The 18,748-nt window shown below is 44.0% G+C and overlaps 1 protein-coding gene across 1 annotated transcript in view; it reads right to left on the bottom strand.

Annotated features, from left to right (window-relative positions):
• nrxn2a (neurexin 2a) overlaps nt 1-14,936 on the bottom strand; it is a 381,645-nt gene extending 366,709 nt beyond the window's left edge. Inside the window, 1 exon segment of the mRNA XM_046317726.1 lies at nt 14,719-14,936. The gene's annotated coding sequence lies outside the window, so the exon portion shown is untranslated.
• Between the last annotated feature and the right edge of the window lie 3,812 nt (nt 14,937-18,748).

Raw genomic sequence — 18,748 nt, 5'->3', positions numbered from 1 at the left:
CGTCTGCCCGCATTCGTCATCTCCACACACAACCTTTTCATGTCGGGTTCTCGGACTTCTCTCCAGCCTGCCAGGGGTCGCATCACGCCCTGCCTACGCTTCTCCTATCATCTCTGAATTGAAGCTTTTCATCTGTGGACAAGGTCTATCCTCTACTACTCCATACGAATATATTCACAGAAACCATTTCCTAAACATGAATACAGAGAGGTGGCCACAGAACACACACTGGCAAAATAGTTCATAGAAAGATAGGAATTGACATCTATTTCCGAGGTTCTTAACCCATTTCAAGTGCCCATTTTCTCCTTCTAGTTCCAGTATAGTTTATTATGTATGCACAGTACGTAAATGTATGGACGAATGATAACCAGTGAATCCCAGTTGGCAGCAGCATGGACATGGACTCAATGAGGAACTCTCTGTGTGTACACAGTGGTATGCTTGTTGTCTGTTTGGTTTTATGCCGGTTTGGAGGAAGCGGAGCAGACAAAACTGTACTGTATAAAGAGGAGAAGTGGATGGCTGTCACTTTCCATCTCTCCCTCCCTCCTTGCGATCAACCTTGGATGAAACTAGCTGTTAGACGACACAATAAAATAGTCCCATTGTCTCGCAGCCAGTATTTCCCTACAACTAATGTATTGTGATGGAGATAAATAAATACTAGCAATTCCTTTCAGTGTGAATATTAATTTGTACAATAAATGTTAAGTATCAGTTTCAAATTTGCACGGCCCTAGGACCAAACCAAACCACTTTTGCACCAAATGACAATCTTCTGACACTATATTCTGGAGGGGAACATTAGCCCAATTGATAGTGTCTTTTGGCTGGTGTTAACATTATGAAAAGAGATGGCTTCTTTTGAGGGAGGGGACTGTCTGTGCACGATAGAAACCCTGAATAGGATATTCAGGTATTGGAGTCCCAGTTAAAGACACATTCTACAGACAAAACCAGAAGTCTAGATCTGCATATTTCTGCAGAAAATGTAGATTTAATATCTCTTCACATCTACCTTTACATATTGGGAAATTCCTCTCAAGAATATAGTTACTGTTTCTCTTTCCTTATGGAAAAACAAGACATGCAAACACTACCACCTGCAGAGACGACAAATAATGTCATTCATCATTTGATTGAAATTCCCTGTGAATGACTTCATACCATCAACTGTCAAACGCCTTATGTTCATACAAGTAATGATGAATCCACAAGCCAGCCCACCACAGGCACGTTCTACCTTACCAGCTCTTATATCAACATCCACTTCACACTGATACAGATGGTAGCACCGATACAGATGGTAGCATTGATACAGATGGTAGCACCGATACAGATGGTAGCACCGATACAGATGATACAGATGGTAGCACCGATACAGATGGTAGCATTGATACAGATGGTAGCATTGATACAGATGGTAGCACCGATACAGATGGTAGCATTGATACAGATGGTAGCATTGATACAGATGGTAGCATTGATACAGATGATATTTGTTTGGCATCACAAACAAATACACACACATACACACACACACACACAGAACACTCAATCAACAGAATACTTAAATATCAACTTTCCAAATGAAAAACCCATCTTAAAAAGGAAATAGTCCAGTTTCCATTGGAAATGGGAGCAACAGATGTGACTCACACACTGATGTGAATGTTATTCCATATTCCTAAGAAAGGCTGACTCATGTATCATGCGGGCTCAGAGAGAACAGCCCTTCTTCCGTAATGGACTCACACGGTTTCTATTTTGGAACAATGAGTAAGAGCTGCTCCCTCCCTGATGTATTCAACATCATCATTCTCATTCCATGAGACACTTACTCTGCCTCTCTCATCTGGAACCATGGTGGACAAAAACATCCCAGCAGTATTTGGGTAGAGGCGATAAGAGAGGTGCAGTATGATCTGTTCCTCTCTGCTGCAGCTGCTAACTTCCTGCCATATGCAAGCCTGGAGTCATTTGCATTCTTAAGTAGGTCTATTGGCTGCTCTCCATGTGTTGAATGAGCGAACACTACTGGACATGTCTGTTCAAAGCCATGGCCGGGACAAGACACGAGATCTAGAAGAGAGCAGCCAAAACACACTGCAACACTGTCCTTCTGAATCAGTTAGCATCTCAACTGTGCTCCAACTGTCCTCTCCAGCCTCCCTCCTCACTCTCATACCTTTGACTGCACAGACGGCTGGTGAGGAGAGGACAGCTAATAATAATGGCTGGAATGGAGTATATGGAACGGTATCAAACACATGGAACCATGCGTTTGATGTGCTTGATTAAATGACAGATTCCATTCCTGCCGTTACTAGGAGCCCGTCGTCCCCAATTAATGTGTCACCAGCCGCCTGTGCTTGACTGTACTTTTGTCTGCTACAACATGGCTCCTATTCTGTTTCCCACGACACAATGTAACCTTCAGCTTAGCACTCTGTAAATACAGAATGTTCACTAGCTACCTGATCATCTTAATACCTCTTCATATCATGGTATTGTATGGTTGTTGGTGTAGGGCTGTGTACAAACTACACTCTTGTAAAAAAAAAAGTGCCATCTAGAACAGGTTCCCCAGCTGTTCCCATGGGAGAACCCTTTGAAGAACTCTTTCTGGTTCCAGGTAAAACCCTTTTGGTTTCCATGTTTCCACAGAGGGTTCTACATGGAAGCCAAAGAGGTTATCCCATGGAATCAGCTGAAGAAACCTTGAGCAACCCTTTTTTTCTGAGAGTGTAGGGGGTGACAGTTTGACAGCACCAAGCACAGTAGCCCCTCCTGCAGCTTGGAATACTGTTGCATGAGTCACAAGTTCTACACAGACGTTTTGAAATGCATGAATCTACACATGTTGGTACTTCTCAAAATGAGGACCTTGGTCCCACATGGTATCTCTCTACACAGACGACAGGGCCTGGGTGGAATGACACTTATAACGTGTCTGGGGAAAAGATGTGATGGAAGTGTGGAAGTCAAGGATTAGAAAGTAGACTTGGCTCTGCATAAACACACATCAGATGTCTTCTAGAGGAGCCGGTAAGCAGGAGCTGCAAAACAGCCGGTAAGCAGGAGCTGCAAAACAGCCGGTAAGCAGGCGCTGTAAAGTAAGCAGGTGCTGCAAAACAGCCAGTATGCAGGCGGTGCAAAACAGCCGGTAAGCAGGCGCTGCAAAACAGCCGGTAAGAAGGCGCTGCAAAGTAAGCAGGCGCTGCAAAACAGCCAGTAAGCAGGTGCTGCAAAATAGCCGGTAAGCAGGCGCTGCAAAACAGCCGGTAAGCAGGCGCTGCAAAACAGCCGGTAAGCAGACGCTGTAAGTCAGCCGGTAAGCAGGCGCTGCAAAACAGCCTGTAAGCAGGTGCTGCAAAACAGCCGGTAAGCAGGCTCTGCTAAACAGCCAGTAAGCAGGCACTGCAAAACATCCGGTAAGCAGGCGCTTTAAAACAGCCAGTAAGGAGGCGCTGAAAAACAGCCAGTAAGCAGGTGCTTTAAAACAGCCATTAAGCAGGCGCTGCAAAACAGCCGGTAAGCAGGCGCTGCAAAACAGCCAGTAAGCAGACGTTGCAAAACAACCGGTAAGCAAGTGCTGCAAAACAGCTGGTAAGCAGGCGCTGCAAAACAGCCAGTAAGCAGGCGCTGCAAAACAGCCGGTAAGCAGGCGCTGCAAAACAGCCGGTAAGCAGGCGCTGGTTTCTTGGTTTCTCTCATGTTCTGAGAGTCCTTTAGGTGCCTTTTGGCAAACTCCAAGTGGGCTGTCATGTGCCTTTTACTGAGGAGTTTCTTCCATCTGGCCACTCTACCATAAAGGCCTGATTGGTGAAGTGCTGCAGAGATGGTTATCCTTCTGGAAGTTTCTCCCATCTCCACAGAACTCATCAGGATCTTGGTCACCTCCCTGACCAAGGCCCTTCTCCCCCGATTGCTCAGTTTGGCCGCGCGGCCAGCTCTAGGAAGAGTCTTGGTGGTTCCAATCTTCATCCATTGAAGAATGATGGAGGCCACTGTTCTTGGGGACCTTCAATGCTGAAGAAAATGCTGGTACCATTCCCCAGATATATGCCTCGATACAATCCTGTCTCGGAGCTTGCAACCTCATGGCTCGGTTTTGCTCTGTCATGAACTGTCAACAGTCGGACCTTTATATAGACAGGTGTGTGCCTTTCCAAATCATGTCCAATCAATTGTATTCACCACAGGTGGACTCCAATCAAGTTGAAGAAACATCTCAAGGATGATCAATGGAAACAGGATGCACCTGAACTCAATTGAGTCTCATAGCAAAGGGTCTGAATACTTATGTAAATAAGGTATTTCTGTTTTTATTTTTAATACATTTGCTTTGTCATTATAGGGTATTGTGTGTAGATTGCTGAGGATTTATATATTTTTCATCAATTTTAGTATAAGCCTGTAACATTACAAAATGTGGAACAAGTCAAGGGTTCTGAATACTTTCCGAAGGCACTGTATGTGTGCTTGTTAATGGTATAGCCCAGGGTTTCCCCTATATTCATTCATATTGTTAGTGGTATGGCCCAGGGTTTCCCCTATATTCATTCATATTGTTGCCACCACTGCAGAAAATATGATGTAATTCTTTATATATACAGTATATATATATATATATATTTCTCTGCCTACACACGCATATAAATGGATAGTCGTTGGCTCAATGACTGACAGTCTATGGGAACAGCTAGTATGTCATTGTGCTAACACTAGCAGCAATGCAACCCCTCCCTGCTACCCTTGCCACCAGTGCTGAAAGAAATCCTAGGAGAAACAATGTATAGACTATGTTGTTTATGTGTGGTTGGTTGGTGTAGAGTGTGTGTGTGTGTGTGTGTGTGTGTGTGTGTGTGTGTGTGTGTGTGTGTGTGTGTGTGTGTGTGTGTGTGTGTGTGTGTGTGTGTGTGTGTGTGTGTGTGTGTGTGTGTGTGTGTGTGTGTGTGTGTGTGTGTGTGTGTGTGTGTGTGTGTGTGTGTGTGTGTGTGTGTGTGTGTTTAGAACAGCGATAATAGTGGATGGAAATACCAATGGAGTTCTTCAAAAACAATTTCCTCAGTGTAAAATCATATAACCAAATGAGAGGACACATAATATAATACAGGGAAGACAGAGTTTATAATGACTCACCAAAGGGAATTAAACCACAGACTAACAAATCAGGCTCGGCATCAACAGGGGAATTAAACCACAGACTAACAAATCAGGCTCGGCATCAACAGGGTAATTAAACCACAGACTAACAAATCAGGCTCGGCATCAACAGGGGAATTAAACCACAGACTAACAAATCAGGCTAGACATCAACAGGGGAATTAAACCACAGACTAACAAATCAGGCTCGGCATCAACAGGGGAATTAAACCACAGACTAACAAATCAGGCTCGGCATCAACAGGGGAATTAAACCACAGACTAACAAATCAGGCTAGGCATCAACAGGGTAATTAAACCACAGACTAACAAATCAGGCTCGGCATCAACAGGGGAATTAAACCACAGACTAACAAAACAGGCTAGGCATCAACAGGGGAATTAAACCACAGACTAACAAATCAGGCTAGGCATCAACAGGGGAATTAAACCACAGACTAACAAATCAGGCTAGGCATCAACAGGGGAATTAAACCACAGACTAACAAATCAGGCTCGGCATCAACAGGGGAATTAAACCACAGACTAACAAATCAGGCTAGGCATCAACAGGGTAATTAAACCACAGACTAACAAATCAGGCTAGGCATCAACAGGGTAATTAAACCACAGACTAACAAATCAGGCTAGGCATCAACAGGGTAATTAAACCACAGACTAACAAATCAGGCTAGGCATCAACAGGGTAATTAAACCACAGACTAACAAATCAGGCTCGGCATCAACAGGGGAATTAAACCACAGACTCACAAATCAGGCTCGGCATCAACAGGGGAATTAAACCACAGACTAACAAATCAGGCTCGGCATCAACAGGGGAATTAAACCACAGACTAACAAATCAGGCTAGGCATCAACAGGGTAATTAAACCACAGACTAACAAATCAGGCTCGGCATCAACAGGGGAATTAAACCACAGACTAACAAAACAGGCTAGGCATCAACAGGGGAATTAAACCACAGACTAACAAATCAGGCTAGGCATCAACAGGGGAATTAAACCACAGACTAACAAATCAGGCTAGGCATCAACAGGGGAATTAAACCACAGACTAACAAATCAGGCTCGGCATCAACAGGGGAATTAAACCACAGACTAACAAATCAGGCTAGGCATCAACAGGGTAATTAAACCACAGACTAACAAATCAGGCTAGGCATCAACAGGGTAATTAAACCACAGACTAACAAATCAGGCTAGGCATCAACAGGGTAATTAAACCACAGACTAACAAATCAGGCTAGGCATCAACAGGGTAATTAAACCACAGACTAACAAATCAGGCTCGGCATCAACAAGACCAGTAGCTGGCCTTTTACACCAGTATGTCCCCTCTACAATACCATCCAGATTTTAAGTAACAATCTTGTCAAACTCTGCAGAGTCTGGCCCTAAAACCTGCCTGACAACATGAATTGACTTCCGCTCCACTGATTGCTCCATACAGTCTGAACCTGTTTGTGCTGACGTCAAAATGACATGATTCATGAGTCGTGTTAGCCAGCTCTGGTGGAACCCATCGATTTCTGGCACCAATCAGACCGGTTTGAATATGTTCGCATTCGAGAAGTCGTTGCCAACATTCCAAAGTATCCCTTTAAGTATCAGGGAATTACAATGAATTTTGAGGCTGAATGTTTTGAATGAATTTTGATACGTAACTAGCATAAGTCCTACAGGACTTCATACAAAAAGAATGACCATCTTTTCAGATAAAAGAGCACAGAGGTGCTACTGTACACCAGTTAACCTGACTCAGGCTCACACACGGGTAGTGAAGAGCCATTACTGAATAACACAAGGTTACAAAGAATTCTGTAGTGCATCTTACGGTGTTGCATTCAAACTCAGCGTTCTTACTCACACACTCCCACATGGAGGGTGTGAAGTAGTGCTCATTGGGAAGAGCTCATATTCTTTACTGTCAAAACACATCCACTAACGCGGAAGAATCATACAGAAAATTGCCATGGAGAAAATAGCTACGATTTTCAGGTATCAGAGATCACTGCAGTGGTTCTCAGTGAAACTCAACCAAAATTGCGCATCTGTCAAATTGCCACTTCAGCACCTAAGTCAGGATATGCAAATTGGCCAACTACATGAACAAGCATTCTGAAAAGAACTGGAGTGATTATGAAATACATTCCGTGGTGTTTTTCCACAACTCTTAACAAGATTTTTTGAATTGCTGAGATTTCCTTAAAAGCATCCTCCATCGCAAAGACTATTATAAACTACAGTGCAAAGTGTAGTTCCATCCTCGAAATACACGCAACACAGAACAGGACCATGTCTAGTTCCTAGAAGCAGAATAAGCCAAATCAAACTATGAATTTGTGTGCAGCAAACAACCTAACCTGGCTACCCATCCACACCGTTCCGGAAAAATGGACGTTCCTTCTCCACAATGAGACTGGATTTGCCTCCCCTATGATTTGTAGAACACAAAGAACATTCTGACAGTTCTGATTGGTCCCAGAAACCGATGGATTGGGCCAGTGCCGGTCTACATGATGACTTCATCAATTTTGATACTCTGATTAGTTAGAAACGATCCAATCTTTGATGAATTGGTTTTGTAGAGCGCCCCTCATTTTAACGTTACACAAACGTCTCCTAGGATGGCAGATTCAGACTGAATGTATGTAGCGATTGATATCAGAGGAATTGATTCAGGGTGAGTTGTCAGGCAACAAACGACCCTCATCCTGTCTCACACATACCCTCCTCAGAGTTCTGCACCACAACAGCAGGGGTAAACATTTGGCTACGGCATCTTAGCCAGAATCTGATAGCCTTGCAAGGGATTGGTGAGCAGTGACATCGATGTGCTGCGGAGGATCTACATGCAGGCAGGAAGACACTTGAGACAAGCTGCTTTAGAAGAGATATCCTAAGGGAGGGCACAAGCATTTTTTGCAATGCGGCATAGGAAGGGATTTTTCTGTGCGTATACTATTCCAAATCAGCATGAATCTCTCTACCAGAGGAACGGCCTGCAGAGACAGACAGTGGGAATTGAAATATAGGAGTGTGCTCCAGCTTTTACCAGCATGGCCGTGCTCACCAGCGGTGCCTGGGCCCCGCACAGAGCAATGTGATGGATGGACACCCAGACAGCAACATCTCAAGATTTACACATTGCCTGATGCGTCACTCACTGACCGATTGGGTCCAAGTAAATCGCAGGTCTGGCATCAATGTGACACGATAAGAAAGAGGGACTGAGGAAGAAACAGCAGCCCCTTCTTCTTCTTCATCTTATCCCAGGTCCTTGTTTTGTAAAAAGGTGAATCCTTTCTCTGCCTCCTTTCCCTTCAATCATGCTCTTCTTCTACAGAGCCATTCTCCCCCTGCTGCTTTCTGTCAGAAGAGACTGGGAGTCTTTATTGAATGATGGCTGTGTTTGTCATGGCTTTAATACATCTGCTCCCCAGGGTGACTGGCCCTAACAACACAGTACTGATTGGTCCTTTCTAAATCTGCTTTACAGCAGCGGGCCAACATTGGTGCACTTCTTTTGGGGTTGCCATTTGTTTCCATGGACTACCTGCATAATGTATTAGCCTGACAGGCTGATATCCTGTTTCATATCTCTAAGGACATAGACTACACTGGCCACATTTTATTTAACAGCACAGTTGGAGTATTCTGCCCTCCTGTGGGTCACAGAGTAACAGTGGTGTATCAGCGGAAATACAGTTTCAACGTAACGTTACACTTCCCAGCGTGGGAGCTAAACAGATACAGGACCACTTTCTCCACACAGTATCACCACTAGCGTCTTTGCTCCTCCGACTATTAGGTTTCGTTATCAGCCTATTACACAACTCATGGTGATGCTTGACACAGTTAACATGTAATAAACCAAAATGTTGAGTTCACAACACTGAGTTGTGCTAGATCCATGTACAAACGGTGCCTTCCTGTATTAAACTTATGCAGCAAAAAGAAAAGTATTCTATTCTACTGAGCCATTTACTTTATGTTCCTATTCTTATATTTGTGTTATTTCTTATTGTTGTTCCATTGTATGCCAGTAAGCATTTCATTGGATGGTGGGTACCATGCGTATCCTGTACATACGACTATTAATGCGACTCATACAGGAGTTTCCTGTGTAAACTTACTGAAAATGCAAAGTCCCTTCCAGTACTCACTGCATGGGGTTATGACTTGTTATGCAAATTGGACTAGAAAGACAAACTGACTCATTACAACAGGCTGTGTGGCCGGCATTTCTAACATAGCATTGTGATGTCTAGCTCTCTCTGGTTTAAGCTCATTTAAACACTGGCTATTCCCAGAGAGCCACACACTCCCACATCCAATGTGTTGCTGCATCCTGAGAACCACTAAATCTTCTACTCTTGCTCCCTCTCTCTTCTCCAGATCTCCTCTCACTCTTTCTCCAGATATCCTCCTCTCTCTCTCGCTCTTCCACAGATCTCCTCCTCTCTCTCTCTCTCTCTCTCTTCCACAGATCTCATCTCTCTCTTCCACAAATCTCATCCTCTCTCTCTCTCTTCTCCAGATCTCCCCTCTCTCTCTCTCTCTCCCCCCTCCAGATCTCCTCCTCTCTCGCTTCTCTTCCAGATCTCCTCCTCTCTCTCCTCCAGATCTCCTCCTCTCTCTCTCCTCCAGATCTCTTCCCTCACTCTCTCTGTCTCCTCCAGATCTCCTTGCGCTCTTTCTCTCCTCCAGATATTCTACTCTCTCTCTCCACCAATCTCCTTCTCTCTCTCCTCCAGATCTCTCGCTCTCTCTCTCTCCTCCAGATCTCCTCCTCACTTTCTCCTCCAGATCTCTTCCCTCGCTCTCTCTCTTCTTGCTCTCCCTCTCCTCCAGATATTCTCCTGTTTCTTTCAGATCTCCTCCTCCAGGTCTCCTCTCTCTCTCCTCCAGCTCTTCTCCTCCTCTCTCTCTCTCTCCTCCAGATCTCCTCCTCGCTCTCTCTCTCCTTCAGATCTCGCTCCTCCTCGCTCTCTCTCCTCCAGATTTCCTCCCTTGCCATCTCACTCCTCCAGATATTCGCCTCTCTCTCTCTCCCCAGATATCGTCCCTCACTCTCTCTCCTCCAAATTTCCTCCATCGCCCTCTCTCCTCTAGATCTCCTCCTCACTCTCCTCCCATGCTATCTCTCTCCTCCAGATATTCTCCTCTCTCTCTCCTCCAGATCTCCGCACTCGCTCTCTCTATCTCCTCCAGATCTCCTTCCTCGCTCTCTCTCCTCCTCGCTCTGTCTCCTCCAGATTTCCTCCCTTGCCATCTCTCTCCTCCAGATATCCTCCCTCGCTCTCTCCTCCAGATCTCATCCTTCGCACGCTCTCCTCCAGATCTCCTCCCTCGCTCTCTCCTTCAGATCTCCTCCCTCGCTATCTCTCTCCTCCAGATCTTCTTCCTTGCTCTCTCTCTCTCCTCCAGATCTGGAGGAGAGATGGCGAGGGAGGAGATCTGGAGGAGAGATGGCGAGGGAGGAGATCTGGAGGAGAGCGAGGTCCTCCAGATATTCTCCTCCAGATCTCCTCCCTTGCCAACTCTCCTCCAGATATTCTCCTCTCTCCCCCAGATCTCCTCCCTCGCTCTCTCTCTCCTCCAGATATTCTCCTCGCACTCTCGCTCCTCCAGATATTTCCCTCTCTTTCCTCCAGATCTCCTCTCTCTCTCCTCCAGATCTCATCCTGTCCCTCTCCTCCAGATCTCCTCCTCTCCCTCTCTCCTCCAGATCTCCTCCTCTCCCTCTCTCCTCCAGATCTCCTCCTCTCCCTCTCTCCTCCATATCTCCTCCTCTCCCTCTCTCCTCCAGATCCCCTCCTCTCCCTCTCTCTCGCTCATCCAGATCTCCTCCTCTCCCTCTCTATCGCTCCTCCTCTCTCGCTCTCTCCTCCAGATCTCTTCCTTTCCCTCTCTCCTCCAGATCACCTCCTCCTCTCTCTCGCTCTCCTCCTCCTCTCTCGCTGTCTTCCTCTCCTTGTCTCTCGCTCCCCTCCAGATCTCATCTCTCTTGCTCTCTCCTCCAGATCTCCTCCTCTCTTGCTATTCTCCCCCAGATCTCCTCCTCTCGCTATTCTCCTCCAGATCTCCTCCTCTCGCTATTCTCCTCCAGATCTCCTCCTCTCGCTATTCTCCTCCAGATCTGTTCCTCTCGCTATTCTCCTCCAGATCTGTTCCTTTCGCTATTCTCCTCCAGATCTTCTCCTCCAGATCTTATCCTCTCGCTATTCTCCTCCAGATCTTCTCCTCTCGCTATTCTCCTGCAGATCTCCTCCTCTCGCTATTCTCCTCCACATCTCCTCCTCTCACTATTCTCCTCCAGATCTCCTCCTCTCGCTATTCTCCTCCAGATCTGTTCCTCTCGCTATTCTCCTCCAGATCTCATCCTCTCGCTATTCTCCTCCAGATCTGTTCCTCTCGCTATTCTCCTCCAGATTTCCTCCTCTCGCTATTCTCCTCCAGATCTGTTCCTCTCGCTATTCTCCAGATCTGTTCCGTCTACGTGGCATCTAAGCAGCCTCTCGGGATTCATAATGACTTGCAGTTATTATGGGCTGTTATTCTCTGTTTTTAATACCAATCAGATACCCTTTGTCAATCAGCTGTTAGTGCTGCTTGTTTTCTTCAGCCATTTCCAAGGTTCACTCTTCCTGGATTTTAACATTATCCTTCTGGATATAAATACAATCAATCTCAAGTGTTTCCTCAAGAAAATAGCACAGTGACCCACATGGGATTTCAACCATAATGCCTTGTATTCCACATAATGCTTTGTATTATTGTCATGTGCACATGGGAACCTACGGCATAAAGCAAATCATTCCAGTTAGTAAGCAAAGTTCAACAGAGCCAAAGCCCCAGAATGAAATACATAAAGCAGTGATCCCTGAAGGTGTAGAGAAATAAATATCTCAACAGTGACCTTTTTTCCTCTTCATCATCCAGGGAAGCGATCTCTGTTTGGCTGTATGTGCAGCTGGCATGCGGCTGAGTCACGCGTCAGGCCTGATTAAAAGCAGCAGTGCTCTCCGGGCAGGGCCCATTTCTCTGGCAGGGCCAGGAGTGCAGTGGGCCAGGGCCACTGTACTCAGTCTGTAGACATGACCTTGGTGGGACATGATGGAGAAGGAGACACACAAGCCAGAGTGACACATGGTGTTTATAACCCCGCCAACTCACACACACACACCACACGCACGTCATCTCCAATTGGGCTCATCATTACCTCAAGCACTATTCCCTGTCTCCTTCAATGCATATTGACTGATATGCTTTGACTGAAACATTTCTGAAGAGAATCAAATCTACTTACAAAGTCTAAAGCTTCTTACAAGTCTAAAGCTGTCATTCAAATAATACAATTATATCAAGAATGTACATGATGAAAAAAAGGTTATCCAGTAGCTTTCATTTAACAAAAAACAAATTGCGTAAATATATATATTTATTTTATCCCTCAACGGGCAGAGTTTTCCTCATTATGAATACATCAGAAACAGTTCCAGAGGGATGAAGGCACCACTCTGTCAGCTGTGATGTGACAGAGAAGATAACATCAGCTCTAATGCATCACAGATCTAGAGCATGAAGCAACCATGTTTCTTAGGACGACAGACGGTGCAATGTTCACTGCAGTAACATCCTTAGGGTGGTAAAGTAAAGACATCCAGCAGCTTCCCACATACAAACTGTTGCTTATAAATAAGCTTTGTTCAAAGTCTGGGACATACAGCACAGGGGTGCTGTCTACAAGTGTGGTGCTGAAATGAGATATTCACGAAAGAGAGCCGTCTTTCTACCCCCTCCATCATACATTCACATTTGAATCATTTAGCAGTTGCTCTTATCGGGGGACTCAAACCAGAAACCTTTCGGTTACTGGCGCAACGCTCTTAAACGCTAGGCTACCTGCCATCCCTTCACTGATAACTCATTTTCCATTAACATGTAATGGTCTAATGGCCAGTGGCAATCAACAAGGTAAATCTCTGTCACGTCTACACTGTTAATTTGCTCCCTTCTCACGGCAATTAAAACACTAGCACCGGGGCGAGAAGACATTAGTGGCCCTGGGAGAAAGAGAAGGAACATGGGCGAAGGAATCCAACTGTCATCCTGGTCCTTCCAAAGCCACCTCCTCACATGCTCTATATGGAGTTGTATGGCAAATCCAGATTATGGGATTGTTGTGTTGTTTTTATACTCAAGCTGCCCTTCTGGTCAGGCCTCTCTCCTAAAAAGGGATATGACTTTTCATCTCAAGTGATAAATGGCTAAAGAAAGGATTAACACAAACAAAAAATATGTCATTGTGGGAATAATAAGCTTCCTCTGTATCCGATAAGCTACCTCTTTACTCTGTTTGAACAGGGCTGATTATCAGATAGCTGTAGGCTACGTTTGACCACTAATCAGATGGTCCAGAAAGACAAAAATCAAACAAATCCTATCTGCAAGCTATTTAAACGTAACATGTAATCAGTCTGCTTGATCACCCTTGGAGGCTAATCGGTCAGTGCGCTGCAGTTCCAAGTCTGAGTGAGTGAGGCCCTGTTGCTGGATCAGTTTGACCACTGGGGTGTCAGGTGCAGGTGTGATGATTCTACATCATGTTAGTTCACTTGCATTGGCAATGTAAACATATGTTTCCCATGCCAATAAAGCCCTTTGAATTGAGAGAGAGCGAGCTGTGGACAGTTGGTCATAAAGCGCATCACACTAGGACACCTCTACCGGCTGACAGTAAGGTGCCGATGGTGTGTTACCCTTAACGAGGAGCTGAGAAGACACACCACCAGAGGCCTGAAGTGGCCTTATGTGTTTAAGTTCAGTTACTTCTCAAAGACAGGGAGATGTCCCCAGGTGTGTGAGTGTGAGAGAGTCTCACCAATGTCTGGATCAGAAGCTTACTTCATTCCAGAGGAAACAAATGCGATGAAATGACAAAAATGGTCATGATTATACATTATTGGAGGGACTGTGCATCACCTAAAACACAGAGCACCACCTTGACAATAGTTTCGCCAAATGTAAAACTGGCCAGTTGCCTACATCTGCTTATAGGCTACTACACGCAATAACGTCTAATTCACACTATTCACCATTGTGCGATGTGAGCCAGCAAACAAGCTAAATCTGCGGGCAAGCTTGCCAAGCCACTACTACCCGCATGCAATAAAGCGACTTTATGCTCTCATAGATATATATATATTTATGTCTATGAGTTTGACTGTCCTCTCCCCTCAATTGATGCTGCTCTAAGCCAGTCAATACATAAAGAAACGGAATGACTCCGAGAAGCCTCATTTATAGCATATATATAACGCATGTCCTATTACTTGACGACAGACAATGATTATTTAATGATTGGAAATCAGGATATGTGTAGGCTAGTGCAGACAATCACAGGTCTGATGATAGTGATCCGTCCTGCAAAATCAAACCACGGTTCAGAGTCTACAGATACAATATTTACTGAAGCACATGGAACAATATGTCAATGTTTATTTTCGAAGTCATTCCCCAGAGAAATGTGCAGTGGTCTCACCTGGGCATTATTCTGTGCTCCAACACCCGATAGAAAGACAACGTTCGCGGCAGAATTCCTGCGGTCTTTTGAATATTTACATGGAGGTGATATGCTGCAGACTTCTTCGTCTTCCGGAAGGACAGACTTCAGACTCACATGCCGTTATGAGCCCGGCCGATCCACCTGCATCCCCGCATTAGACAATGGTTGTCTTCCTACGCCGCACTGAAGGTAGCAGCATCAATCCCCGTACTCACCGGTGCTGATTGTTCCGTATATGGTTGAGGGCGCGGTCAGCAGCTGTTGACCAATCATTTGCACTCCCAATGAAACTTACATGTGCGTTGCCATGGAGGACAAATCACACCGTTAATGGGTTCAAGCTGTATCTCCCTATTATCTGGTCAAATACAGGCACAGCATTGGAACATTTTGAGAGCATTATTGTAACCACCAAATATATTGATTAACTCAAGCTGTTATGACGGTGGTAACTTTCAGCATGAGCATTTTGAATATAACTTCACCAAACCTTTTCATTGTTCCTTTTTAAATGTTTCATGTTATGTAGCCTATTTCACATGCAACATACTCTGGTCTTCATGCATGTAGATGCTACACACATGATAACTGGCCTCGGAGCCACTACAGTCCAGCTCCCTCCATCTGTTCCACAAAACTGTTAATGCAGTGTGACAAGGTCATATGGGTTGGAAATCTCCCTCAGTATTAACCTTGTTTTAGTAGGGGAGAGTGGGAGGGAAAGTTGTGGCCTATTTCTCCACATTCAGCATCACTCCGTCAAGGGAAATACAGGGGTAAGTTGAGACACGGGACAGGGTAAGTTAAGCCAGCTCCAAAGCTCTGCACTGAATAAAATATTACCACTACCTTTTTTATTTCCCAAACACAATCCCTTTCTTTGTCTTTAATCATTTTAAGCATCTTTTAAACACAGACAGAACACCTATAAAAAAAACACTTTGTACTTTTTTAAACACTTAACATAGGCCAAGCCCTGTTACCTCATATCCAAGTGGCAATGCCTTGCATTATGCCTGAGAAGAAAACACTAACATTTGCCATTTGCCTCAATTTACCCCAAGGCAAACAATTTTACGATATTATCCCACAAAGCTACAAGGACGAACTTTAATGCTAGTTTTAGGACCTAATATTGAAGCATAGAGACCAACTGATGTATAGAACAATATTACAATGATATAATTTGGTTTAGATACAAGCAACAGGAAACCAGAACACATTCATTGGACTTGGTGAAAATCAATTTTTGGATCTAACTTACCACTTTTTCCAAGTGGTTTCTTCCTTCAGACTCCATGAAATGACCACGCTCTTCCTAGATCTTTTATCCAATTTTTAATTGTGTGTATGTTTGAGGTTGATCCAGTGGTAGGATTGGAACAGTGAGGCTAACAATGAAAATGCTTTGTTGAGGCCTTTGGAAGGAAGCTCCAAAACAAAGGTGACCTAAATTCCTAGGAGTAAAGTTATTTTTATGGTACATGTCACTGTTTGACTCAAAATGGCTTTTATGTGTTAGCCTGTACTCATCTGCAAAGATCATTTGGAGACTTAACTTTATGTTCATTCATGCATGTAGCAACCTGGTCAGACACAGAATTTTTGAACTGTTCTAACACAATCAAATTAGACAGACCCTCAAAAGTACTAACTTCAGAAGCTGTACACCAACTATTAAATGCAGAAGTCAAATCACGAACAAACTCAGGATAGGTTTGTGAATCTAACTTTTTCCTGTAACGAAAACGTTGACGATATGCCTCTGGCACAAGCTCGTAGACCGTCAGAACTGCTGATTTCACTTTAGCAAAAACTTTACTGTCAGCTACACTCAGTGCTGCAAAAGCCTCACCTACTTTACCTGTAAGTACACATTGCAACAACATAGTCATGTCCAAATCTGACCAAGCTCTAGCTTCTACAATGCACTCAAATAAAGCAAAGTATGTGTCTGGATCTGACTCATCAAATCCAAAACTTTTATTAGCAAACATGAATGAAGATAAATAGCCACCGAAAACTGTACAAGTATTTACAAAACAAACAAATTGGACATGGCAACAAAAGGATATACACGAATAGCACTTGTCGTGTCTTTACTATCATTAAACTGAAGACTTTTAGTTTTTATCAAAGATTCTCCGTAATTAGCATTTCGTGATGAACTAATCAGGCAAATGGAATTAACTAGGAAGTCGGGGCACCAAGGAAAATATTGAGATTACAAAGTTAGAATTTTCCTAATATACATTTTCAGATATTTTAATATCTGATCAATTAGTCTTCTGATTAATGACTTATTCTTTATTTTACCTCACGTTAGTCTCCTTCCAAACGTCGTAAATTGTTGGTTATCTGCACGAACTCAGTCTTCACTATGAGTCATCCATACATCAATTGTCTTAAATCATTTATTTACTAAGTAATTCACAGAAATACATAAACAAACAGTAGATAGTTACAAGGAGATGATAACGGAGTTTCCCTAGTGGGATAAACCGGCATCGCGGCTTGGTGTACAAAAGGGAAGTTGGGTGCCAACTTCACAGTTGATAATTATAACAATTGAAATGCTAATCCTTTGCACGTGAACGCTCACTCATTCGGGAACAATTGCAATCAGTATATATATTTACGCTCAGGGTGTCATCGGGATCTTTGAAAAGTTTGTTTCTGTTGGAGAGTTTGTCCGCCATCTCTGTCGTGGTTAGAATGGATAGTTCAGAGTGAGATTCATTCATGTCGTTATGGATAGATGTTTCAGTGGTTGTCTGTCTTCGCGTTCAATGATACCGAATTCCTAGCTGCAGACTAGTAATTTATATCAAAGACTTGTTCTTATTCTGTCGGTATCGACAGTCTAAGAGTTTAACCACTTGGGATGGTTAAAAGATTCAGCCATCTACTCAAAACTTGGCCCTCTCGTTATCGAGGTAAGCTGGTCTCAACCTTTGTCCTCTCATAATTGAGGGAAACATGGGGGTTATATTCGGAAGAGCAGAAAAAGCTGTCTCATGACGCCAGGTCCGAACTGGGCTCACGGGCGGTCCTCTGATTTAGTTAAACTCCAAAGGGAATTGGAGATTCCTTCCTTAAACATTCCAAAATCACAATACACAATTTTACAAACAGTATCATCCTCACTCATTAATCTAATACAACAATTAGATGTAAACCTCATATCTGAGGCTCTTATATAAACAGCGTTATGGTAATGTGGCCGTATTGTCTCCCATGAGTTTCAGAAAATTGTACCAAACGGACCAGTTCGTAGCTGGATTCTTCACCGATCTCTTCTATGAAAACTCTACTCTCTCTCTATACTGTGGCCATGAGGAGATAATCTCCTCCAGGAATTTATGACCTCTCTCTGACCACAGCAGCCTGGGTGTAGGAGACAGGGAGAGGGGGATGGGGCTTGCTGTATCCAAAGAGGGCAACGTCATGACACAATCTTCAACCAAAACCCAGCAGTTTGCCAACAAACAACGGCATGATTTAAGTACACATACCCACAATGCATCAGCCAATGGGAGGAAGACCTGACACAATGATCAATTAACATTCATAATACATTAAATACAATACAACATGTTCAGTTCATAGACGTGTTTATATAGCACACATCAATAAAGTAACACAAGTTTCTTCTCTCTTTCACAGATGATCATCAATCAAAATAGCATCGCTAACCACACAATTACAATTAATAAATGTGTTTCTTATAAATCATTAACCGTTTGCAATGTCTGATTATTGAGACTAAAGCCTAGCTTTAGATGAGGTGACAGTGGACATGAGGAGGATCATCACAGTATGGTTTCCTAGAAACAAGGGTGGCTCAACTTAACCCTTTGGCTCAACTAACTCCACTCTCCACTATAGGGAACGTTACCACAATAGGAACAGGACTAGCCATTGTGAGATGGCTTCAGTTGTCACAGACCAGTAACAGCCCACAGGATACCCGGTGTGAAGTTACTATGGTGACAAATCCTCAGCT

The sequence above is a fragment of the Oncorhynchus gorbuscha genome, linkage group LG20 (assembly GCF_021184085.1).
Source record: "Oncorhynchus gorbuscha isolate QuinsamMale2020 ecotype Even-year linkage group LG20, OgorEven_v1.0, whole genome shotgun sequence".
In the NCBI taxonomy this organism is placed as follows: Eukaryota; Metazoa; Chordata; class Actinopteri; order Salmoniformes; family Salmonidae; genus Oncorhynchus; species Oncorhynchus gorbuscha.
Note: the sequence above shows the minus strand (reverse complement) of the source record. Positions and strands in the feature narration are given on the sequence as shown.